Here is a 26916-nt window from a genome sequence, read left to right as displayed (position 1 = left end):
AAAAAGGGGGGGCAGGGTCACTTCCTCTGTGCAGGGAGGCGATGCAGCTCTGGTTCTGCGCCATCCAGCAGGAAATTTCGATCTCACCAGTTCATCTGGCCGGAGACGAAAACGAGACAGCGGACGCTCCGAGCAGGCAGAGAGCGATCTCTCACGAGTGGAAGCTGGCTCAGGAGATTCTCCTGGAGATCTTCGCGTTTTGGGGGACCCCTCAAGTGGATCTCTTCGCCTCCAGTGTCAACCGGAAGTGCGAATGGTTCTGCTCGCAGGAATTTCCTCGAAGAAGAGCCTTAGGAGACTCGTTCGTGGTGGAGTGGTCCTTCCCAGTGCTGTACGCGTTTCCTCCAGTCCCCGTCAACCCGCAAGTGCTGCGGATGTTACGGAGGTTCGGTTCCCGGATGATCCTCATTGCTCGGGCATGGGCCCGGAGGACGTGGTACCCGGACCTTCCCGACTTGTCGATCTGCCCTCCACGTCGTCTTCCCTACCGAGACGATCTGCTCTCACGGGACAGGGGTCAGGTTCTCCATCCAGAGGTCAGGTCCCTCAACCTTCACGCTTGGCTTCTGAAAGGTTGAGGTATAAGGATTGGGACCTCCCTGAAGACGTGATGGAGGTGTTGCTTTTGGCCAGACGGCCGGCAACTAAGTCCCTGTACTGTTGCAGTTGGAGAAAGTTCTGCGACTGGTGCAGGGTTAAGAATGTGGATCCTTTTTTCATATGACATTCCTATCGTTCTGTCTTTTTTGCTTTCTTTGGCCCACAAGGGCCTGCAAGTTTCTAATGGGTGCTCCATTTGAGCCTTTGCATTCTTGTCCTTTGAGACTGTTAACCCTTAAAACTGTATTTTTAGTTGCGGTCACTTCCGCTCGCAGAGTGAGTGAGTTACAGGCACTTTCAGTTAAGCCACCCTTCACTGTGTTTCATAAGGACAGGGTTGTCCTTAGAGTTCGTCCTTCCTTTCTTCCGAAGGTGGTGTTGGAATTTAATTTAAGCCAGAAGGTTATTCTTCCGGAATTTTATCCTCTTCCACCTCCTGGTAAGGAAGAGTCGAGGCTCCATAGGCTGGATCCTAGGAGAGCTTTAAGCTTCTACATTTCACGCACTCCCGGGTCAGAGTGGACGAGCAACTCTTTATTGGTTACCCTGGAAGGCGGTTGGGACAAGCTGTTACTAAGCAGACTTTGTCTCGATGGATTATCAGGGCAATTTCTGAATGTTACCACTTGGCGGGTAAGGACTCTCCGGTAGGCTTACGGGCCCATTCTACTAGGGGTATGGCTGCCTCTACTGCCCTGCAGAGGGGTGTTCCTATTCGTAACATCTGTGATGCAGCCACCTGGCCTTCGGTCCATTCTTTTGTACGTCACTACTCCCTCGATTCTATCCATGGGCAGGATCTGGCCTTTGGCAAGGCGGTATTTGTATTTGTATTTGTATTTATTTTATTTATAAAGCGCGGCCAAGCCCAGGGGCATACGGGCGCATAAGTTAGATCTGGTTACAGTTGCAATTGAAAGCAGTCAATAAGGGTTACGTTAAATTGCAGTTACAGGTGGGTACAAACTTAGTCATGCAAATGCATATATACATAGTCTAGTATAAGTACATTAATTACAAGAGTGTACCAGTGACAGTCGATCATGCTGGGATCAGGCAGTTAGGCTGTCATAGAGTCCATGTTGTGAAGCCAACACTTCGTGTTATGTTTAAATAGGTTAAATGAAGGTTCTGCTCGCAAAAGTGCAGGTATTGTGTTCCATAATTTGGAGGCTTGTACAGGGAAGCTAGCACCACCAGAGTTATGAAGTTTAAATCTCGGTATGGACATAGTGTTAGCTTGTGCTGCTCTAAGTGGTCTTGAAGAAGTGTGAGGTGTAAGTTGGTTGGTGAGGTAGGCTGGTGCAAGGTTGGCCCTGGCTTTATGTGTGAGGGCCAGAGTTTTAAGGGATATTCTGTGCTTGACTGGAAGCCAACGTAGTTTGCGTCTGGTCTCCGAGATGTGCATTTTTTTGGGGATGTTGAGGGCAGCTCTGATGGCATTATTTTGAATTACTTGCAGTTTGTTGATATTTTTGTAGCTAGTGCCTAAGTAAAGGGCATTACAATAGTCTATCTTGGATAGGACTAATGCTCTAGCAAGAGTAATGCAATTGGATGAGGAGATGAACGTCCTTTACTCTGCAATTTGATTGGGCATTCTAAATTTGTATATTCTAAATTCTTTTCCCACCTCCTTACTTTGGTACTGCTTTGGGAGTCTGTCATAGATATGGAATACGTCGGAGGACCCAATCCCCTCAAAGAACAAGTTACTCTCTTACCTAGTAACGTTCTTTCGATGGGATGGTCCGACGACGTATTACATATCGCTCCCTCCCTGCCTACCCCGCTACAGAATTTCTTATGCGATTGCAGCTTACGTTTCCGCAAGGCTTTCTTTGGTCATACTGGCAGTAGATTGGTGCCACACGTTCTGGGAAAAAACTATAACTGAGGCTACGGGCGTCGTGCGTCCTACTTATAACATCCGGTGACGTCGCCTCAACAGAGGCCCTTGAGGACAGCGTATCGACGTCATCGAAGCAAGACGCAGACGCCGAAAGATTTTCCGATGCAACACAGCTGTGGTGATTACTGTCATAGATATGGAATACATCATCGGACCATCCCATCGAAAGAACGTTACCAGGTAAGAGAGTAACTTGTTCTTCTCTCTTCTGATCCAGACAGAATTCCTTGTGTACTACTCAACCTTCCGGGATCCCACTCCCCCTACCCCTACCCATAAGGTATCCAGGTGATGACCCATGTTGCCCATCACCAAGCCTCTCTGTGTTCGAGTTCCGAGCACTTGGGATACCTAGCACCGGCAGGTAAGAATTCAGTCCGGTACTATGAGAATAGACTTATAACTACTGTGCCCAGTAATCAATGGCACGTTATAACCATACTCACCTCATATCTCTGTAACCTCCACAGGGTCCCCCACATGGAGCCTTGATGAAGGCGGATTTGACCTATTCCAATACCACCGAAACGTGAAGTTAACCAGGAACACCCGATCAAGTCTGTTCCTGTGTTCACAGTCCCTGTTCAACCAGTCTCTGTCACGTCGGCAAAGATATCTTTCTCCATATGACCCTGTAACATTTATTGTTCAACTGTAATTAAACCAGTAAGAGGGAGCCTTTGAAACCTATTTGTTATACTGGTGCAGTAGACTTAGTGAACTCCGGGCCTGCACCATAGCTGGAATTGCCAAATCTAGAGTGTGAGCTCACAGGTGTTTCTGCTCTTCTGTCCCCCCTTACTCTAAGAACTTCATATATGCCGATTAAGTAATACTCGGCATTTGCACACTAATATGCACATCACTTATGTCAATGGAGCAATAATTTACACCTATATATAATTCTGTACACTATGTAATGTTTGTCCTTTGAAAAATGCTTTAATTTTTATTGATGTCACTGCAAATTACTGTTTTTCATTTGTTTGTCTAAAATATTTATTATGTCACACTTGTTTACCAGACATTATATAATAATTGCTCAAGAAAATACATTTTTGTTTTCAGACATTTAAGACAGAGACACGGTGTGTGGTTATTAACTCCAGATTCACTCCCTGGATCTCTCATTTTCGAGACCATATTTTTTTTTAATTCTGTGGACAGACTTAAAACTCTATCTGTCTCTCACATTATCTTATTTCACTTGAAAATTGTTAGCAAGGGTACAAATACTTGTTTATATGCTCGTATTCCCCTGTAGCTTAACAAGAACAGCACATGGCGCAGCTGCTGTAGGTGGTCCATGCCATGTTAAAAAGGGGGACGATGGAACCCATTCCCCAGTACCTCTCGGGTGTATTCCAGGTACTTTCTAGTCAAGAGAAGACAGGAGGATGGAGGCCGATACTGAACCTGAAAAGCCTCAACAAGTCCCAGAGGTTCAGGAGGGTCACGTTGCATCACATGCTTAACCAGCTGGAGGAAGGACCTTAAGGACGCCTACATCTATGCCCCCATCCATCGGAAATACAGCAAGTCCCTGCAGTTCATGATCCGGGGGTGACACTATCAGTTCAAGGCACTTCCCTTCGGCCTGAAATGGGCCCTGAGGGTCTTCACGAAGTCCTTGGCTCCGGTGACGGTGCAACTTCGTCTCGAGGGCATCCATTTCGACCCTTACCTGGACGATTGGCTAGTTCGATCCTGCTCCCATGCTCTAGCGAGCAAGCACATTGCGAGGACCATGCGTTTGATGACGGATCTGAGATTCTCCATAAATTATCTGAAGTCCTGCTTGGAGCCATCGCAGAACGCTCTGTTTCTGGGAGCCCGACTCAACACAGGACTTGTCTGGCATCTCCCTCGGAAGAGAGGGTTGAAGCCATCCTAGGGAAGGTGCAGCGACTGCCATTGGCTGTGCAAGCAGTCAAGTTGCTGTTGGGCATGATGTCCGCCTGCATCAACCTCTTCCTCGTTTGCAGGCTACAGATGAGTTTCTGGATGCGAAGTGGCTACAAGTCTGGGGATCCTGGACAGACAAGATCATCCTCAACGAGCAATACAGTAGGGGGCTTGCACTTTCATCTCACGAAAGAAGCCCCATTCACACCGGACAGTTGCACGCCAGAGGCCTCTGGCTGCCAAAAGAAAAGATACTTCACATCAACGTCTTGGAGCTCCGGGCCATCTTGTGGGCCCTCAAGTCCTTACTACCATCGCTGAGGGGCAAGGTAATGAGGATCTTCACATACAACACCACCACCATGTTCTACATCCGGAAGCAGGGTCGGAAGTGCTCTCCGGCAGTCTCCAGGGAGGCCCAGGATCTGTGGCACTGAGCCATTTGTGAGGACATGTTTCTCTCCCTTTTTCACCTGGCGGGCACTAAGAACACGTTTGCAGGCAGGGAGCTACGTTCTTGCCACGAATGGGAGCTTCACCAGGACCAGGTGGATCTTCTATTCCACAAATGGAGTCAACGCCAGATCGACCTTTTCGCAACGGCAACGAATTCCAAGTGTCAGAAGTTCGCCAGCAGTTCCTGCAGCTGAGAAGCATGGGGGATGCATTCTTGTTCCTGTGGAGGGACTTGACGCTTTTCCTGCGTTCCCACTCCTGCTACGAGTGATCAACACACTCAGTGTCACTGCAGGATAATAGTCATCGCTCTGGCGTGGCTGTGGCAAATCTGTTATCCAGACCTGCTACATCTGTCCATCAGTTTGCCTCTCCTTCCGAACGTTCTCTCCAGAGACTATGAACCTCATGGGCTAGCTCCTGCAACCCTAGAGTTTGGACATTAATCTTTACCTGCAGAGTGGAAGGGACATCCTGGCCAAGGCCAGGGCCTCTTCAACATTGACGGGCTATGGCCATAAGTGGAAGCCTTTCTTTGTATGGTGCCGGGCACAGAAGATTACCCTTCTGCGTGTCATGGCCCCACAGCTCCCACGATACCTGCTTTCCTTGGCCAAGGCTGGACTGGCTCATGCCTCTATGAAGGTGCACCCAGCGGCTATATCCCGTTACAGCAGGTCGCCAGGTAGGCGTTCTCCGTGGTCATACAGACTCATCAAGGAGTTCCTCAAAGGAGTCTTCAGGACTTTTCCGCCAGTGAAAGCTCCTGCCCCGGCTTGGGAGTTCAATGTGGTTTTGACTAAGCTCATGGCGGTGCCATATGAGCCGATGCATCAGGCCTTCTGAATTTTCTACTGCGGAAGACGGCTTTCCTTGTGGCGATCACCTCATCCAGGCAGTTCGGGAGATCCAGGCCCAGTCGTGCAAGCCTAACTTGTCCTTCCACGCTTCAAAGGTGGTAATGCGTACACACCACTCATTTATGCCGAAAGTGCCATTGGAGTTAACCTCAATGAGCTTTTGGTGCTGCCCGTCTTCTTCCTGAATCCGTTGTTGCCAGCGGAGAGGGCCTTGCATTTGGTGGAGGTTGCTCGTGCCTTGAAGCTTACGTAGCATGCATGAAGAGATTTCAGAAGACTTCTCAGCTCAATTATGGACCTGTGAATCACAGAAAAGCCTTGTCGAAGGCTTCCATCTCCAGTTGGTTCTCTGGCTGCATCATGCACTGTCATCGACTGGCTAGTATGCCGCTGCGGAGCCGACCGAGAGCCCACTCCACCAGAGCCATTGCAGCAACAATGTCGTTTCTCTCTCGTGTGCCCCATCTCAAAATCTGCAGGGCTGCTACGTGATGGTCCACTGTTGGGAAGGAGAGGGGGGTCTTCCCACCCCTCTAGGCGATACCGAAAGAGAAACAAATGCTAGGGAGCACATCCAGGGGGTAGAGGGGATGCATACGGAGGAGGGTGCACGATCACTTTAGTACATGCATTATAGTAGATACGGTGTGAATGTAATTTTAGCAAATGACGGCCATCTTGGAACTTAGGCCCAAAGGCAGCGAACAGCATTATGTTTGTTTGTATTAGGTCCCTTGCATGAGCGCAGACATCACCCCGGCCAAGTCTCAGAGTCCATGAAATCTTCCATTGTTCTAGAAGGTACAGGTCTTCGCACCCAAGGAAGAATGCGCCCTGCAAGATCATGAGAAGGTAGAAGCGAACCTCTTGGCAGTAACATCCCACGGGACAGATAGCAAGGCATGAATTAGTTTTGCAAAATTGATTAGTGAAAATTGCTAAATAAGTTTTTTTGATTAACAATTCAACCTAAATGACTAGCAATTATTTTCATCACTATTTGCAGTGGGACTAGAACTCCATTTTTACTATTAACTCCAAGAATGTACTCTGGCTGAAGTGACACTGCACCAAATAAATGTGCTGCTACATTAAGGTATCATCGTAATAAATGCAATGTTAAGGACTGTTCTTTAAGCCCCTCCAGGCAAAATAATAAGCTTAATGTTGAAGAAAAGGGATTAGGCAGTTTGAAATTAGGTCAGTGATTGCGCATTAAGTTTTACAGGTGACGGTATGCGTGTGGAGGGAGAGAGGGGTCATCATTTGTAAGGAGAGAGAGGCCACTGTGGGTGTGTGTATATAAATCATGCAATATTGCATAGGTGACAGCTTTGTTAGTCTAACATATTTCATGATGATGCCTATTTTGTTCTTGAAAGCTTGCAACTGCCAGAGGAAGGGTCTGAAAGGAAAAGGTGATGTTGGATTCCAGGACCCAATCTTCTCCAGCATGGGGTCTGCCATGGATTCACATGCTCATGAATATTCCTCGTTGTCAGGCTGGGAATCCTCGGTAAAGAAAAAATCAGTATCAGTTTTGTTTCTGATCTGTCTTTCCTAGTAGTAACCAATCACTGATCTCTGCGTCATACTGACCACAGCCAACGACTGCCCTCTACCTAAGCCCCGCCTCTGGCAGCCATCTTCAGATTCTTACCGCACGTTGAAGTGTTGGGAGTCCTCGTACTTAGCTCTCGAGCTTTTACTGCGTGTTTCGCGCTTTTTCAGGTGAATTTTCACATTTTTTCGGTTAATCGAGCCTCAAGCTCCACCGTTTCTACTCCTGTTAACGGCTACCCGTTGCGGGATTTTCCTACGCCCCTCAAGGGTGAAGATTTCGTCGAATCAACTTCTTGGAGGATTCCAGAAGATTCGCGGCCTACTTCGAGATGACCGAGGATGCGAGTTCGTCGCCCGGACCCAAGCTGTTTCGCAGTGGATGCGGGCTGCAGAATGTGTTTAAGGAAGACGAACATTCGCGATGCCTCTACTGTTTTCATGGGGACAAGACTCATGTAGAGAAGGACTGCCAGTTCTGCAAGAACTTGTCGGAGCGGACCATGAGGGACCGTCGATCCCGTCTTGCAAGCTGGTTGGAGAAGGGTTCGACGGGTGAGAAGAAGAAGAAAGGGTCAGAGCGGGCTTCTAAGTCCTGTGCGGGCGCCCCGGCGACGGGGGCCCAACACCAGGCCAAGCGCTGCGAGTCCGCTGGCTCCGGGAGCGCCGAAAGGTCGGGCTCTTCGGTCGCCAGGCAGGGCGCACCTTCCCCGGCACAGTCAACCATGAGCCAACGCTATGGTTCGGGGAAGAGAAAGTCCGAGACCCCGGGTAAGCTTCGGGAGAAGCCCCGTCCGATCTCGGAAGAGGGGGAGCGAGGCGTCGCCCCTCCCCCAAAGGAGAAGGCCCGGGACGCACCTAAGGTGGTGAAGGCCCCTACCCAGCAGGCGAAGGCCTCTATCGAGACTATCGCGGCGACTCTTGTCAAGCCGGCACAGACACCGCCAGCGGAGACTGCCTCCAGGACTAGAGTTTCCCTGCCGCCAAGGAGGGAATCCTCTTTTCAGCCCATCGTCGTGGCCGCCATGATGGAAGAAGCGAGGGGGGGCACGGTGCCCTCCTCGAGCTAGGAGTCAGCCTCGGAGGAGGAACTGACCGAGGCCGTGAGGAACCTCGAAGTCCAACGGGCGGCTTTCGGGAAGGTTCGATCCCATCAGGAAGATCCTCGGGAGTTAACCGAGGAAGACGACGATGGTGAGGAAGAGCGGCTTTCCCTTCCGGTGCAGCCGGATCCTAGGCCTCAGGATGGCTCGGCGGCCATTTTGTCTGCCATCCTGTCCTTATGCTCTGAGATAAGGACGAGATTCCCGCGGCCCAGGCTGGAGGACCCGCAACCTGGCCCGTTGGGAAGTCCTCAGAACAAACAGAGGACCCAACCCTCTCCTCCGCTCGCCCCCGTAAGGCCTACAGTTCCCTCCTCATCCTCCCACGAGTCGGGAGATGACGGTGCGTTGGGCTCGACGACGGAACGGGTCTCCCGTCGCACGGGCCTCGCCGCCCGACGAGATTGGCTCATTCCACGCCATGATGGCCAGGCCGTCCGAATTGTTCCAGCTCTGCCCGGAGGAGCAGAAAAAGGAAGGTTTCCTCTATCAGTGCCGGGAGGCCAAGAGGAAGAAGGTCATCGCGGTGCCCCTAATCGATGACATCTGGGAGGAGGGCCTGTCGGTTCTCAAAAACCCCTCCACGGCACCAGCCAAACGGAACCGGTACGAGAAGAAGTACCGGGTCCCCAAAACCGCTCCCCTGTGCCTCAGGGCCCAGCCAACGCCAGACTCGGTCGTCTCGGTGGCGGCGAAGAAGAAAGGGGCAGGGTCAGGAGCCTCGGCGTCGAATTCCCCGCCGGACGGCGAGGGAAAGAAGTTGGACGCCAAAGGGCGGCGGGTCATTTCGTCGGCAGCGACGACGATCAAGGCGGCCAACGCCCTGGCGATCGTGGCCCGTTACGACAGGGAGCTCTCGTTTAAGCTGGCCCCCATATTGGACTTCCTGCCGGACGACAAGAGGTGCGAGGCCCTGGAGATACTGCAAGAGGGCGAGGTGGCGTCGGACCACGCCATAACGGTGGCAACCGATATTGCCGATACCGGGTTCCGCCAGCTGGGCAACAGTGTTTGCCTATGACGACGGGGTTGGCTTCCGTCAGGACGTCCAGACCAGGGTGTTGGACATGCCGTTCGACGGTAGCAACTTGTTCGGGAAGGCGGTGGACGAGTACCTCCAAGCCATAAAAACGGACACGGAGACGGCCCGCACCCTAGGAGCCCTTCAGCAACGACGGCCCTTTCGGAGCTCCGGAGGCAGACAGGGTGCCTCCAAGGGATCCAGCGGTGGCTCGTCGTCCTACCGCCAGGCGGCACGCTCCTCGTCTCAGGAGGCCTACAGGGGTCGCGGCAAGCAGGGAGTACCTCGCCGCCGTCGGCAAGGTGGCCAGGGCGGCAAGGCCACCACCTCCAAGCAGGACTGAACCGGCCGTGGTCTCGGGCCCCCACCGAAGCACCCTGGTGGGAGGCCGGCTGACGAATTTCGTCGGCGTGTGGAAGTCCATCTCCACCGACCGTTGGGTGCTGGATACCCTGGCAAGAGGACACTCTATCGAATTCCTGAAAAAGTGCCCTCACGTTCCACCCGTGGCCAGGAAGGAAAATCACGTCCCGCAACTGCTGTTGGAAGTACGGGCGATGCTCAGGAAAGGCGCCATCGAGCTTGTCCCGAAGAGGCTCCGGGGTGTACTCAAGATACTTCCTCGTCAGGAAGAAGACGGGCGGCTGGCGCCCCATCCTGGACCTTCGTCGTTTGAACAAAAACATCAGATCACAAAAGTTCAGGATGGTCACCCTCCAGCACTTACTGGGACAGCTGGAGGAAGGCGACTTTCTATCGTCGTTGGACCTGGAGGATGCTTACTTCCACGTTCCCATCCTCAAAAGTCACCGAAAGTTCCTCCGGTTCGTCGTCCAGGGACGCCACTACCAATTCAGAGCACTGCCGTTCGGATTGAAGTCGGCCCCCAGGGTCTTTACCAAGTGCCTAGCACCAGTGGTGGCGCGGCTGCACCTGCAGGGGATTCACGTCTACCCCTACCTGGACGACTGGCTCATCCGCTATAGGACGAGGGAACTCGCCGTCGAACACACTGCGAGGACCGTCCAGCTACTCACAGACCTGGGATTCGCCATAAACTACCCAAAGTCCCACCTGGTGCTGTCGCAGGTGGCCCTGTTTCTGGGAGCGAAGCTCGATACAGTGAGGTGCCTGGCGGCCCCGTCGGAAGAACGGACGAAGACCATTCTGGGCAAAGTGCAGCGCCTGCTCGCCACGGACGTGGCCAGGGTGAGGTCCATCAAGTCCCTCCTGGGGATGATGTCCTCGTGCATCTGCCTGGTGCGCCTCTGCAGGCTACGGAAGCGCCCCCTTCAAGAATTTCTCGACGCCCGTTGGATACAGGCGATGGGCACCTTCGAAGACAGGGTCCTCCTCAACGATGTGTTCCGGCAGGCGATTCAGTGGTGGGGCGTTCGAGCGCACCTCACGGCGGGCAAGGACTTTCAGACGCCGGCGTACCAGGAGACGGTGACGACGGACGCCTCCCTGGAAGGTTGGGGCGCCCACACCGGAGAGCTCCACGCAAGAGGCCTCTGGCTCCCGGAGGAGAGGCTCATGCACATCAACGTCCTGGAACTCCGAGCCGTGTTCTGGGCTCTCAAATCGTTCCTCCCGTCGCTCAAGGGCAAGGTGGTGCGGATCTTCACGGACAACACCACGACAATGTTTTACATACAGAAGCAGGGAGGCACCAGATCCCCAGCCCTATCCAAGGAGGCACAGGATCTGTGACACTGGGCGGTCGCCCAGGGGATGTTCCTGGTTCCCTTCCACCTGGCAGGAGAAAGCAATACCATCGCCGACTCGCTCAGCAGGGAGCTGCGTGCGTGTCACGAGTGGGAACTGCGCCAGGATCAGGTGGATCAACTCTTCCGACGATGGGGCAAACCCCAAATCGACCTGTTCGCAACAGCGACGAACTCGAAGTGCAAGAGGTTCGCCAGCAGGTTTCCCCAGCCGAGAAGCATGGGCGATGCGTTCTCGTTCCCCTGGGACGGCCTCTACCTGTATGCGTTCCCTCCGTTGCCGTTGCTGCTTCGACTCATCAGCCAGCTCAAGAGGTCCCGGTGCAGGATGATCCTCGTCGCACCGGCGTGGCCGAGGCAGATCTGGTTCCCGGACCTTCTGGACTTGTCAACGTCCCCTCCCATCAAGCTGTCGGCGGACACGGACCTTCTCTCCAGAGGAGGAGGCGCCATCTTCCACCACGACCCGGCGTCGCTGAACCTGCAGGCTTGACTCCTGCAGCGCTAGAGTTTGGAGGCTACGATATACCGGCCGATTGCAGAGAGGTTCTTGCAAAGGCCAGGGCGTCCTCGACTTTCAAATGCTACGGTCATAAGTGGAAGAGGTTCTCTATCTGGTGCCGGGCACAGAAGATCAACCCCCTATGGATTATGGCCCCTCAAGTTCTGCCGTACCTGCTATCGCTGGCAAAGGCTGGGCTAGCCCATGCTTCCATTAAGATTCATCTGGCGGCGATCTCCAGATATGCCAGAACCACAGGACGGACGTCCCTGTGGTCCCATCGACTGGTAAAAGAGTTTATGAAAGGACTGTTCCGGTCGTTCCTGCCGGTGAAGGCCCCGGCCCCGGCGTGGGAACTTAACGTGGTGCTGACCAGGCTCATGGGGCCCCCATTCGAGCCGATGCACTCCGCACCTATGAAGTTTGTGTCGTGGAAGACGGCGTTCCTGGTGGCCATTACCTCCGCACGACGAGTGGGAGAGATCCAGGCCCTATCCTGGAAAGCACCGTACTTGACTTTCCATGCCTCGAGGGTGGTGCTTAGGACGCACCCCTCCTTTATGCCCAAGGTGCCGTCGGACTTCCATCTTAACGAGCCCTTGGTGTTACCTGTTTTCTTCGCGTCTCCTTCGTCGCCGGCCGAGAGGACTTTGCACTCGCTGGATGTGGCTAGAGCGCTGAAGTTCTACGTGGACCGCACAAAGAGTTTCCGGAGGACATCACAGCTGTTCGTGAACTTTGGACCTGTGAATCAAGGGAAGGCTCTCTCAAAGTCTTCTATTTCCAGGTGGCTCTCCGGCTGCATCATGCACTGTCACCGGTTGGCTAACCGACCGCTGCCAGGCCGTCCGAGAGCCCATTCGACCAGAGCGATCGCTGCTACTACGGTGTTCTTATCTGGTGTGCCCCTGCTGGACATCTGCAGGGCTGCTACGTGGAGGTTGAAGCACACCTTCACGAGATTCTACTGCGTCGATCAGGATTCCAGGGAGGAGTCCAGGGTCGGCCAAGCAGTGCTGCGCAACCTGTTCGCTTAAGATGAGCCTGGTGAGGAGGTAAGAGGTGCTTAATGTTGAGTTTTGTATTGCTTAATGTTGAGCCTTTTACCACCCCCCGTAGTTGTGCATGTGTGTACTGCTATTTAATCTTATATTCATGAGCATGTGAATCCATGCCAGACCCCATGCTGGAGAAGGAACAAGTTACTTACCTGTAACTGTTGTTCTCCAGCATGGGTCTGGCATAGATTCACATGCGAACCCTCCCGCCTACCCCTCTGCGGCTCTTCACTTGGTCATACTGCCACTTCACGTGCTACCAAATCTGAAGATGGCTGCCAGAGGCGGGGCTTAGGTGTAGGGCAGTCATTGGCTGTGGTCAGTATGACGCAGAGACCAGTGATTGGTTACTACTAGGAAAGACAGATCAGAAACGAAACTGATACTGATTTTTTTCTTTACCGAGGATTCCCAGCCTGACGACGGGGAATATTCATGAGCATGTGAATCCATGCCAGACCATGCTGGAGAACAACAGTTACAGGTAAGTAACTGTTCCTTCCAATGTCAAAACCTGCTATAAAGTGATAAGGGCATCTATGTTCGTTTTGAATGCCCATAAGAAATCATTGCATGCTCTGCCCACTCCTGCAGTTACGTACTACGGTTTACACAGAGGGAGCACACAATGTTGTTTAAATAAAGGCATTATGTATGCTCTGTAGTTCATGACTACACTCTCTATGACAAATGTGCCCTTTTTGTTATTGTATACTGCAGTGGCAGACCTCAGATGTTAAACACGGAGGTAAACATCTTTGATCCCCAAGTAATGGACACTGGTCATCTTTTCGAAGCAGAAGTTATCAGATGCACAGCAATTTTAGGTTTCTGCAAGAGGTTGATTGTTGCCAATAATTATTTCTGCAGCACAGATTGTAAACAATTGGAACCGTTTTAGCATTTTCTGAAAATTGCTGGAATCCCTGTTTGTGCCACAACATATTTAAACACGGGCTCCTACGGGAGGTCATGACTTTAGCTCGATGTGGATTTGGTTCTAGTCGTACCTTGTGCCTGCTATCTCTTTGCCTTTCATCTACCAGTGCAGCTCTTCCATTCCATGTCTGTGTGTTCGGAATGCCACCTATTTTGTCCCTAAATGGCCATGGGATTGATGTGGCTTTACTTTATTTTCTAGTTTCAAGGTATTGTGCTGTTTTTTGACCAAGGTCTTAACTAATTGCATTTGTTTTCTCAAATCTCACCCAGAGATGTGGTATTACTCACATCACATCCAAGAACAAAAGGAAGTGCTTGTCGGACTAGATTCTATTGACCTATTTGTGTAAAGTGCCCAGTAATCTACTAAAGAGGAGTAAATGCATCTTAAATGTTAGCTATTTTAGTTACTTTTTAAGGCAGTATGCACTGTGTTTGGAAGTCATTTATTTTTGCTGTGTGCGTCCAGATATTGTCTGTGCTGGATGACTTTCTTAGTAGGGGCTAAATAACTGTTTTAAGGTTGTTCACATAGGTGCACAGTACGGGGCCTGTCGGACCAAGTAAGCCACAAAGCAAGCGGACCATATGTACATTCATATATAAAGATGTTAAGCCAAGAGAATATCACTGTACCTTTTTATTTTCCACACCCTGAATGGAAAACTACAAGTCCCAGTATGCAAAATAATTTAAGTCTGAAATCTTTTTCAGCATTGTACTTTTACCACTAAGACTCACACTAAAATAAATGATGTAATAAGGTTACCAGAATATAGATGTGTCACAAACTTCCAGCTTGTCGATATTCTGCTGCTGTAACAGTGTTTGACTGAAAAGCAAACCTTTTTGCCTGTCATGCGAGTAGACTGGAAAAAAACAAATGTTTCAAAAGGGGTTTTGTGTTGCACACTACAAGTTTATCAGAAGCAGACAGATTTGCTATGAAAGATGAGATGTCTGGGAGTCTTTCAGTTGGAGAGGTTTCCTCTCAATGCTAATTACCTAACCTTTCACACATAGCCCCTTCTAATAACAAAAGACATTAATTGAGAGACTGTTTGGATCACATAGTTTTCCTCTTAAGTTTGTCCTGGTCATGAGGGCTCTGAAGGTGTGTGGGCGCTTAGGCACACCCATTAATTTTGGGGTCAGGGGGTGTCTGTAAACACAACTAGTGTTGTGTAGAAGAACCTCACTCTGCCACCCCTCTTACACCATGTATACATCTTCCCAGTTTTCAGTGACTGTACATACTAAATGAGACGAGACTCATGCACAATGCCCCTGTTGCAGGAGCGGAAAGCTGTACAGGCAGCTCATCAGGTTGAGTGACTAGTGCTGGGATACAACATGTTCAGAGCTGCCTTTTTAAATGTTTCAGTTTTTTTTTAATTCTTTGGGGAAAATGTGCTGTAAAATGCAGTTTTGATGGTGGAGGGGGGTCAGGATTTTACTATGACACATGCTTTGTGCCGGAGCAGTGCTCTTATGCCTGTAACTGGCAAATAAATGTGTGCCGCACCAAACTTGACTACTTGACTACTTTTATGTCTTTTCCACATAAATCCTTTGCTTGATGGGATCAGTGAAAGGTGGTATACAGGCATGATCAAGGAAACCTACTTAATAGAGCGTGCATACATTACAGATTGTGCATGAATTACAATGCAAACTATAAATGGTAAATGTACATCTCAATTTGGAAATGAACACATCATCAGTAGACAGTATTTCACCCTCGCACCAGCTGATCTGTACAAAGACATGGCAGAACTCGCGCCGTCTTATTTTGTACTTGAACACCGCTCTTCCTGCATTTAACAAAAGCCCCCACCATGTCTACTCCCCGCTCAGGTCCAGGGCAATTATCTGTTGGTAAAATGTGCCCTGTAAAAACTCTCAAACTCCGGAGTGATTAGTTAACAGACGCTCACTCCTCCACCCTGCGGCCGTAAATCTTCAAAACTGTGCGTTAGACTTCAAGAATAAACGCACAGAATCTGAGTCAGCCGCATGGGATGCAACCTTACCTCTGCAGATAGATACCACTGGCAGCAGCAACACATGGGTGTGGCGCACGGGCCATGAAATGATACTCTTTTTATCAAAGCCTCGGGCCTCTGCCTCGCCTGGCCGCTCCATGCACCACACACTCTGAACACCATCCTTACATTTAGCAGTACTAGAGTTCTTGCAGTTAGTGCGACATTAGTAAACAAATAAAAAGCACCTCAATGGTATTATATCGCAAATGGCGATGCAATACTGCTTATTTTATGCCTTGGATAGCAAGGTCCTCCTGCCCCCAACAATCCCCAGTGTTTTCATCCTAAGACCCCCGCATGCTACCGTACCTTCCAAACCCAATCAACCGTAAAACGTTTGCACCCGTCGATCGATCACTAAGATCAGAAGGCAAGGCTATTTCACCTTCAGAGATGGGTAACGTGATTTGTGCTGCGAGGTGCAGGGTGGCGGCAAATTAAAGCCCAAAATGAAGGTGGAGGACCTTGGGAGTTGCTGATCTGTCTGGGAAGTGAGTGGAGCATGCGAGTTGGGGTGACCTCAGTCCTCCCCCCAAGCTCATCTCTGTATCAGCCAGGTGCATTGTTAGGATAAAATAACATTGTGCAAGTAGCTAATTGTTAGGCCAGCCTCACTGTGGATGACAAGCCCAGTAATGCCTACGTGGACGAAGATGGACAGATGGAGACAGACCAATGAACTGGCATCCCATATGGAAAAGGCCCTACATGTATAGGACTCAATAGTATTGTACAATTTGACTGTATATGATTACGTCATCAGTGATGTCGTTTGTGCTTATAATGTGCTGCACATGCCTAAGGAGCTCAGAACATTCGGCTGCAGCAGAGTTCTTTGCTGATGCATTTCTAGTTTATAGAAATAAATACCCTTGCAAGCAGTGTCTTGGGACTTTTTCCCAAACGGATTGTATTTTTTTCTGGTGTGAGCGTGCAGGGGAGTGCCTTCACGTTGCACACCTCACGAGGTTCTACTGTGTCAATAGGGATTCCAGGGAGGAGTCCCAAGTAGGACTAGCGGTGCTAAGCAACCTGTTCATTTGAGGTGAGTCTGTTCCACGGGCCAGTGTTTATTGCTTCTGTTGGGCTTCCCACCTCCCATTGTTGTATATATATGTACTGCTGTGTAATCGTTATTCATGAGCAGGTGAATGCCAGACCCCATGCTGGAGAAGGTTTAAGTTACTTACCTGTAACTATTGTTCCAGGCGTATTGTCACTTCTTCCATGGGGGATAGCCACTTTCCATTGGGCCCAGCGACGTGAGGCCGCTGCCTAATAGTCCCTTCTAGGGTTTTTGCTCGGTGGGGGATCTCATGGCAAAGGTGAATCCCATTGAGATCAGTGACCAACTCGGGAACACATGACCCTTTTCCGCTCCCACCTTCCCTTTAAATCAATCCTTCACTATGTTGCCCAAGACTCGCATATATTATAGCAGTACATCCCAAATAAGTACTGGGACGAGGAAAAGGAGGCAATATTTAAACCCAAACCACCACAGACCTTGGCAGGGGAGAAAGCAAGGCTGTGTGGGACAGAGAAAGAGAACTGTGAATACATACAACTGAAGGGGGTTTTGGACCCATGCTGGGGGAACCAACCCCTGGGCATCACAAAAGGGAACAGAGGTTGTGTGGACACAAGAAAGTATCACAGACTGTGGAAGGAGAGTGAACCAAGGTTGTGTTCGAGAGAAGAAGGGAGCTGGAAACATAGTCAAGTGAAGGGGTCTGGGACCCACAACGGGGGCCAGTACCCCAAAGCAAAAATACACCTCTTGCATATTCAAGAGACACCCTAAGACCTTGGCAGGAGAGTAAACCAAGGCTGTGGGTGAAAGAGAAGGAGTACCCTCCTTGGCAGGAGAGTAAACCAAGGAAGACACAGCAATCAAAGAGAGGCACAGATACAGTGGAAAGACTCAGGGGGTGGGGGGTTTTAAGACACACTGAAGGAAGGGACCCAACCCCTTGAGGCTTTGTGGAACTTTTAATTGTTTTCAGATAAACTGGAAAGACCCTGTGGAAAGGGAGACAACCTGAAAAAATGGAGCCAACTCCTTGGGTCTTTTACTTGTTTGCATATGCTTAAATGACTGTGGGGAAAGGGAGTCAACCCTGGAGTCCTGTGAAATTTAGGCTTGATTTTCTAACACCTTTGTGTTGGCTGACAAGATAGTGCTGCAGGTCGGCAGTCAAAATTCATATTCCCCTTGCTCATTTTAATTTAGCTTGTGAGGGACAGAGTAGGTTTTGGACACAGGACAGTGAACTTTACTATGGACATTCTGACACAGACTGCTTCATTAGTTCGTTTTGTCGAGGCAGGGAATCCTCTCTCAGAAATGGGCTAGTTTTGTATTCCTCCACCTCAGTCTTTTTACTTTATAATAAAAATCTTTGCCAATCAACGTGCCACCCTTGTGTCCGTCTCTTATTCCTAGACCTTCACAATACACATTACAAAGGTAACTGGGATGTTACCTAAAGAAATATTAAAAAGGCCACAAAGTATCCCTCGAGCACACTACTGCTGCTCAGTAGAAATACAGGTGAGAAACATTTTCTACACTGGTAGCCATAACGATTGACCAGTGCACCTGAAAATTAATGAGAGAAACACCCAAAGATTAGTAAGGAATTTAAACGGAATGCAGATATGCTGGGGGGACACTGCTGAAGCCAGTGGGGTAACATTGCAAAAGGAAAACCTTTCATTACAAGGCAGAGAAAAATCTTAATGCCTTCCACTGGAAGAAACCTATCCAAATTAAGTTTTATCTGCTGAACTGCTCCCATCTGTCCCTACCACTGAACAGGATTTGTCTTTTTTGAGAAAGGTCAGAAAGGTTTCCAACACCATTTAGAGAGCTATGCAGTAGAAAGGTAACAAACCTGGAACTAGCAATACCGATTCCACCAATCACTACACTCATCACCAAACTCGCCACATAAAATCAACTGAAGAAATGCAGGCAGGCCCAGACATCTTCGGTCTCTTTCATTCACATTGGGCTTACTCATGTAGGCCATATTATACTATGCTGACCCGTTGTAAGCGATATTCAATCAACACTACAGCCAAGTCAATGCCTAGTCTGGGATGCTGAGGAAAACCCTTATTAATGTATTTTTATGTCTAGTTCAGTACTCTGGATGACCACCCTTGTATAAAACCCCCTCTTAGAATCCCCCTGACCCCACTGAGCCAAGAAGTAGGTTTGTTTTGCAAATTAAAAGGTTTATTTGAAAAATTAAACTATATATATATATATATCACACTTTTATAATAAATTAATATCTGATAGTACACTGAGACATATGATGTTGATCAACAATGCGTAATCTGGCACTAGCACACTTTCTTACAACCAATGAGGAGTTAGTATAGGATGGATAAAGTAGCAAAAATACTTTTATTATTTAGGGAAAAGCAATGAGGAATAAAATGCAGTACAGGAACACTTGATATGATTTTAGCAAAAGATAAGATAATCACTTTTTCTCTGGCAATTCACTCCCTCCCCTATGCAATGTAAGAAATGGAAGGAGATGGAAAGAGGGGCACACAGTTCTCAGGAATGCAATCAAATACAATACGAAATTTAGCCCCCCCCCCCCCCCAGCAAGCTTAGAGGAAACAGGTAGGAGTTTGAAGCACAGGCCCAAAATGCTTTTAAATGTGATGGCAATGGATGGGAAAATGTGCCAACTGATTTTAATTCCCTCTAGAGATTCAGGGTGAGTGGGAGATGCGTGTTGGTATTAGTTCAGGCTCACTTTAGCAATGCTCTGAGTTATTACCAAGTTGCAAACGGATTTTAACAAAAGAAAGAATGGAGCTGCTATTTGACAAGTGGAGCAATTGAGCCAAAATCGCAAATCGCAGTACATTTCGCGAGTGCGTGAATCGTGATTGCGGAAAAAGTATAAGGAGTAGGAAGTCGGTTTTAGGTTCGTTGGAAAGCTTAGATTCTAAGATTTCGTTCCTAGCCCAAACGGTTCCAGAGATACGGACGATTAAATAAAGGTAGTTTTTCGGATTTAAAGTAAACTCAAAATGACAGGTGACAGCTTGCAGCTGCAGAATTGACAGGTGACAGTTGTGCAGCTTTAAAAATGACAGATGATACGATTTCTAGGAGGCAGTTCTACTTAGGTTAAAATAGTTTGGATTAGATTATTTTAACTAAGAGATTGGTTCTGCACAGTTCTGCTAGGTACTCACAATATAAATTTGAAATAGGCCTCGCCACGGATCTGGTCAGGTTTTGGACTGGACTCCGGTTCTGGTCTCGGCACTTCACAGTGATCTGGGTCAGCTCTCTGGTTCTGCTCACAGCGGTCTGGGTCACTCTGGATCTCTGGTCTGGTCTCTGGCAATTGTTCTTGGCAAAAGAATTCAAACAGCTCGCCCGGGTGTGGAATAGTTCGCAAATGATTTTAAGGTTGCGTAGGCCTGCTGAGAAGAGTCTTCAGTTTGTGGGTTTAGGCCCTTGCTTTAAGTTCTGAAGTAAAGTTCTGGTCTTTGGAGATTGATGGATTTGAAGTCTGGATCTCTGGATGTGAAGTCGTCGGTCAGCATGCTCCGCAGCAAATGGAATTGAATGTCTCTACCTGTCCCAGCAGTCTCTTTTTATGTGTTTTGAAAATGGGTGTGTGCCTGGGCCTAGCTAAGCCTGCCCCTCTCTACTTGTCATTGGCCCAATTCTCCCCTCTCCCATGATTGGGGGAAGGAAATGGATTGTCAGCATGATGAAGTCTGTTTATGGGTCAGAGGATCCTCCCCTGGTCAGTTTGCCCACAAATCTATATCTGACCCAAATACATATTTATCTATGCACCATTTTTCTAATATTATAGGTCCAGTTAACATATTTTCTGTAGCACCAAACCATCCGATCCCTGTCTTTGTACGATGTTGTGTCCACTGATGACAGAATTCTCCCCTTTTCATCCAGATAACGACCTCTAAACCTTTCCAGATTTTACACAAATGTGCACCAGGGATATGGGTTACAGATGATAAAGTGTCAGATTTTTAACATGCATACATTTGGAGTGAGACCGTATTTTCCGCTAGCATCCCCCCAGAATACACCACAGGGTCCTAACGCCTCTTAAAATGTGCACCGAAAAAATAACAAAAATAATGATATTACTTATATAATTCTGACAAGTCCGCACTATGAGTTATCTATCTTTTTAAAATTATGCTCTGGTCAAAAAAGGGGTGTGGCTTCCCACATCACAGGGTGGAATAACTGGTTTATCCACTTCCCCCAAGCTCAGCTGCTAGCAGAGGCACTGCCCCTCCCAGTTTCCCCTAAGAGGAAGCAACTTTTACGACGCCCCCAATATAACATTTGCCTGAGTCCAGGACAGGCCTTTGTTCAACTCCTTGTAGTCCCCAGCTGCTTCACCCCTAATCTAATCAGAGAGGTGACGTCTCCTTTTGGCAAGGGGGAGAGTGGCTGAGCAGGTTTCAACTCCTGCCGGGGGTAGTTGTCAGGCAGAATCCAGTTTCATTAAGCCAGGTTTCAGCTAAATGTCACTTTTTGTTCCCTGTTTAAATCCCTTACAATTTTTACATATACATTAAATAATTACTTCCTTCAAGTCATTTCAGAATATAGTTTTACATTGTACCCACCTCTTAGCAAGTCTTTCCTTGGTCTGGTTTTGTTTCATTTGTTCAGTTTTACACAAAAGTCTGGTGGTTTTAAAACGCCGGCTTTCTGATAGTGGTGAGTACTGGTAATGCAACCATTTTTGGGATTAAGAAAATGAATTCCCCACAGTTCTGGGTTGCTTTTGGCAATCAGCATTGCCATTCCCAATGGTTTCAGGCTACTGTGTGTGTAGCCCAATGGTGGTTAGGCAGTGCCCTCCTGTGCTCACAACATAGGCAAAAATGGGTGGCAGCCTACTCTTCATGTTTTCCCTGTGCACTCTCTGGGGAGTTCTGGCCATCATGATGTGTTCCATGCCAGTACTGCACAGTTTTATTGTAGGGCTTGGATGCATGGGTAAAAACATCCCACAAGCCCCCCCTCTTGCGATGGCCATTCTGTCGTTTCGCTGATGGAACTCGCATGATCTGGTATGTTCGCCTCCTCTTCTTCCAATTCCATGGATGGCACAGTTCAGCATCTTTTCCTCCCTCCATTTGGATCGATCAGTTCTCCTCGCCGGTCCTGATGGAAATATTGGGCAGTACCCTGGGCCCCTCGGGTCTCTGCTCCCGGTCCCCGGTCGTCCTCCTTGGTCAGTCTCCATGGTTTCATCTCTCCTAGGATGATAAAGCAAAGCGGCAATACACATTCCTAGACATTTTTCCACCACTATTAATGGTGTGGCGAACATATACATTTTTTGAATCAGAAGATATGAACATATACATTTTCTTTTTTAACTTAGGAGACAAGAACATGTATATATATATATATATATATATATAAGGATCACAGAATTTTATATGCTATATGTGGAATATTTTAGGGTTGGAACTGAATTACTCTGGATCGGCCCCCTCTGGGATTCCAGTGGATTCCTCCAGTTGTTGCAGAGTGTGCCTGGGATGGCAACACTTTAGCTGATTTATATGTACCCACTTGTCCTCCCCTTCCGCCAAACTGCCTTTGGGGATGCGGATCTTGTAGGCCACAGGGGAGATCTTGTCTATAATTTCAAACGGTCCCTTCCATGTAGGCAAGAATTTTCGCTGTTTGGCCTGGTTCCTTTGGAAATTGTATAGATAGACCCGATCACCCACCTTATATTCCTTTCGGGTAGTTTTTAAATCATAGTGGGTCTTCATGCTCTCGGCTGATCTTTCTAGATTCCGCTGAGCATAGGCAAAAGCATGCTGAAGGTGTTTCCTTAAATTCTCCACATACTCATGAGTTGTGGAGGCATTTATCAACGTTTGCTCTTGGGTTCGGTAGAGCAAATGCTGGGGAAGCACCATCTTGCATCCAGTCATCAACTCAAATGGTGACATTTTGGTTGCAGATGTAGGGGTAGATCTGATGGCCATTAGGACCAGAGGTAATCGGATATCCCAACTTGGCCCAGAATCTGCCACAAACTTTTTTAATATGCTCACAATGGTTCGGTTATATCTCTCTACTGCCCCAGAAGAAGCTGGCCGGTAAGCAATATGTAACTTCCTTTTGACCCCCAGAATCTCCCACATCTTTGTCATTACTTCACTGGTGGAGTGGCTACCCCTGTCTGACTCAATCCTTTGAGGTAGACCAAAACGGGAAAAGATGTGGTTAATCATCAGGGCAGCTGCTGTTTCTGCCTTGCAGTTTGGGGCTGGGAGACATTCCACCCACTTGGTAAACAAGCATGTAATGGTCAACATGTACTTGTTTCCTCTAGACGAGCGAATCACAGGGCCTACAAAGTCGATTTGCAAATCTGACCATGGCAGTGTCATCTCCCTCTTTTGGAGAGGCGCACGGTGTGTGAGGGATGATGGCTGAAATTGTGCACACACAAGACACCCCTTCAAGTATTGGTCGAGGTCCTGCCCCATGTATGGCCAGTATGCAACCTCTCTTAAGATTTCCAGTGTTGTGTGAAACCCCCTATGACCGGCGGTGGCCGCATCATGGGCGTGACTTAACATCAGGCTTCGGAATGAGGTAGGAACCACCCACTGATCATGGCCAGCTTGGGATTTCCTTACCAACAAACCGTCTTGGATTCGGAACATTTTTGGACATTTCATCAACACTCTTAGGGCCTCTTTCCCAATGTAATCGGTATCCGTCAGGGGAAAGTTCTCAGGGTCCTCAAGGTGTTGGTAAAACTTCTGAGCTGTAATTAAATCAGCATCAGGGGTCTCCTTACTCCATTGTGCAGTTGAAAGATCATTGTGAGCATTTGTCTGGGACCTAGTGATAGCGGTGACCTGGATTTCCCCCAACAGGGACTCTATTTCGATTAGATCCCCTTGGATGGCCCCGGTTTTGGCTAGCTGATCAGCTAAGTCATTTCCAGTTTTGTCTGGTCCCTCTACTTTGGAATGACCCTTGATCTTCTTCCAGTAGATGGTCATCCCATTCGAGGTGACCATCTGTTTTGGATTAACTTCCCATGTTTCAGGGGTTTGTTATTAGCGCATAACATGCCTCTGGTTTTCCAGTTGACCAGGTGCTCCATGAACCTGTTCCGTACATAATCCAAATCTGTGATTATGACCAGTTCTTGGAGTTGATGCTGGACAGCAGTGAGGATGGCCTGATGCACAGCCATCAATTCTGCCACCTGACTACTTCGGGGACCAATTTTGTATCCAGCGGAGGGTTCTGGGAACTCCTTCACCCATGCATTCCCTACGTGTCATGATCTCTGCTTCCAAAAGGTCAGGGTTTTCCCAACTCCCTTGGAAGCAGATCCATAACCCAGGTTCCGAGTGCCAACCAGTCCCAATTGGGACCTTTTGGTCCCAGTCCTGGCGCCAGTGGCACCAGGCTCATAAATATGCCCAGTCCCAGCGCTGGAAGCGCCGGGCTCATATTGCTTGGGTGGACTTACCTGCAGCAGACCATGCTGCTTACTTGCCTGCCAGTTGAGCCTCTGATCCTCTTCTGTTTGGAACTACTTTTCCTGTTGGGTGGGGCAGGAGCCACTCCCTAGATTCAGAACACTGGAACTCTTCTGGAAAGCAGGAACTCTTTTCTTACCTAGGCGTGGCTGTGGAAGGAGACACCTAAGCACTACAGGAGGCTATTTAAACCACACCCGATGGATGAATCTTGCTTTGCGTTATTCTGCATCCTCTGCAGCAGAACGCTCATCGTGTCTTCTGCATCTGATCCTGGGCCTAAGGAAAAAGACTTGCCATCCTGAATCCAGTCTTCAGCAACACCTATAAAGACAAGAAAGAACAGGTTAGCATTACGGTCTTCAGTGACAGCTCTTCACTTACCTAGTCCATCGGCTGTCACCAACGCCTCGCGCTGCACTCCGGCATCTGAAAGACAAAGGCTTACCTACTCTTCGTGCGCTCCGGAGGTCTTCACACCGCACTCCGGCATCTGAAAGACAAAAGCTTACCAACTCTTCGCACGCTCCGGAGGCCTTCGGCGCTGCATCCCGCATCTGAAAGACAAAACAAGGTGCGTTTAAAGACATTGGGGAACTTTAATACTCACGTGCCATTACTCCTTTCCACATCTAACCCAGTGGGTATTCCGGCACCCTGCAGCTGCTCCGAACTTGTACCTGCAAAATAAAAAGACAGTTAGAGCACATCGTGAAGCAGGCAACAAGCGCTTACTTACGTGCTTCCAGGCGCTTCTATTCATCACACGGGCTCCATCTTCAAATCACTTCAGCCCGTCATCCGCCATCGCCGGAACCCTGCAAAACAAGAAACATCATTACTAAAGACTTTAAAGACATTAGAATTACTCGAAACTTACCGTTTGTGCAGTAAACGACGGACAGCAGTCCTCTGAAGTCAAGAGGCCTGCTCCCCTTATCCAGTGAAGAAACTGGTTACAGCACCCTGCCCCGAGGCAGATGGAGAGCACGGCGTTCACTTACCTAAGGTGAGAGCGTTAACCTTTGGGGTTCTACAGGAGAAGAGAAAGGGAAGAAGAGAGAGACATTCAATAACCCAGTTCCTTAATCCCATATTTTCTATCTGCAGACATCTTACCCTTCGAGTCAGACATACAGTGCACAGAGGTCCAGCCCAAAGAGCCAGCCGTGTGTTACACATCACCTTTGAAGATACGGTATACGCCCAGTCAAGACCGGCGCCTCTACGGGAATCAGGTGAGCGTTACAGAACGCAAAGACTACCACAAAACTCCCGTCCAGGCGTTATGGAAACCTCGGATACCGACCAGCTAGCCCAGTTACTTGGGGAACTAAGGGCAGAAGTGCATGCAGCCCGTCAGGAAACGAACGCTCTAAGAAGGGAACTGATTATTTCCAAGGAGCGAACAGATGATCTCGCTAGACAATTGCTACAGTCACAAGCCGGACAGACCCCGTTACCCGCATCTGGGGGAAATCTTCCTTCTACATCCTCTATGAATCCAGTGCAGATCAACCTACCTGGGAATGTACCTCTGGCTCCACCCGAACGATTTTCTGGTGACCCAAAGAGGTTTGCAGTATTTATCAATCAGTGCCGGTTGCATTTCTTATGCTGGCCAGCAGCCTTTCCAACTGATCAAGCTAAAGTAGCTTTTGTGCTTTCGTACCTTAGTGGCAATGCGGCAGACTGGTCGATCCCTCTAGTAAATCAAGATGATCCGGTCCTCCATGATTTTCAAGCTTTTCAGCTCAGTATGGAAAAACTGTTCGCAAGACATTCACAGGGGCAGGCCTTGGACAATGAGCTTCTTTCGTTGCGACAAGGTAATCAAGACCTTTTGGCTTATATTGCGTCTTTCAACAGACTGTTAGTGGAAACTCAATGGCCTGAGGACAAAAGGATTACGCTGTTTTATAGAGGTCTACGTGGAGAGCTCAAAGATGTGTTAGCCCAAGTAGTGAATCCCCCACAAGATTGTTCGGACTATATAGACTTAGTCGTTCAAATAGATCACAGACTGCAGAACAGGAAGGCCGATCGTTTCAAGTTTGATGCTCGTGTATTTTCCAAACCGCCAACTCCTTCCAAAGGAGTAGACTCCGGGGAACCCATGCAAATAGGGGGTCTGAAAGGTCCTCTAACACAAAAGGAGCGGGAAAGGAGAAAACAGTTGCAATTATGCCTCTATTGCGGAAACTCAGGGCACTTTCTTCGAGACTGTCCGGTGAAACCTGCCAAGAAGGCAGTAGGAGCTGCAGTTACCAAAGTTACAAACTCTAAGCAGGGAAACGACCTTGCCCGACAAGAATAGAAGTCCTCTTGCCGAGCGTGAAAACCAGTTCCGTGACCTCGCATTTCGTGATACCTATGGTCCTCATTAGCCCTGATAATCCGGATCGATTACATGCAATTGAAGCTTACGTCGACAGTGGTGCCATCGGCAATTATGTGGATCATGAAATGGTTTTGAGGATGAATCTAACTCTTTGTCCCAAGGCTGTAAAGGACGTCATTACTACGGTGGATGGTACGGAGATAGCCTCCGGGCCAGTAACGCATACCACTCAAGAGGTGACGCTAGTAAGTCAAGATGGACACCATGAGAAGATCGTGTTCGATGTGATCAAGGCCCCTCAGTTTCAGATTATTCTAGG

General features: G+C 48.9%; 1 protein-coding gene across 2 annotated transcripts in view; it reads left to right on the top strand.

The window, feature by feature from the left end:
- Positions 1-26916, top strand: part of MIOS (meiosis regulator for oocyte development) — a 771408-nt gene that overhangs the window by 496895 nt on the left and 247597 nt on the right. The gene's annotated exons all lie outside the window — the stretch shown is intronic.

Source organism: Ambystoma mexicanum, chromosome 2q, assembly GCF_040938575.1.
Source record: "Ambystoma mexicanum isolate Mex_15411 chromosome 2q, UKY_AmexF1_1, whole genome shotgun sequence".
Classification (NCBI taxonomy): Eukaryota; Metazoa; Chordata; class Amphibia; order Caudata; family Ambystomatidae; genus Ambystoma; species Ambystoma mexicanum.
The sequence above is the reverse complement of the archived record's forward strand: the minus strand, read 5'-3'. Positions and strand labels throughout refer to the sequence as shown.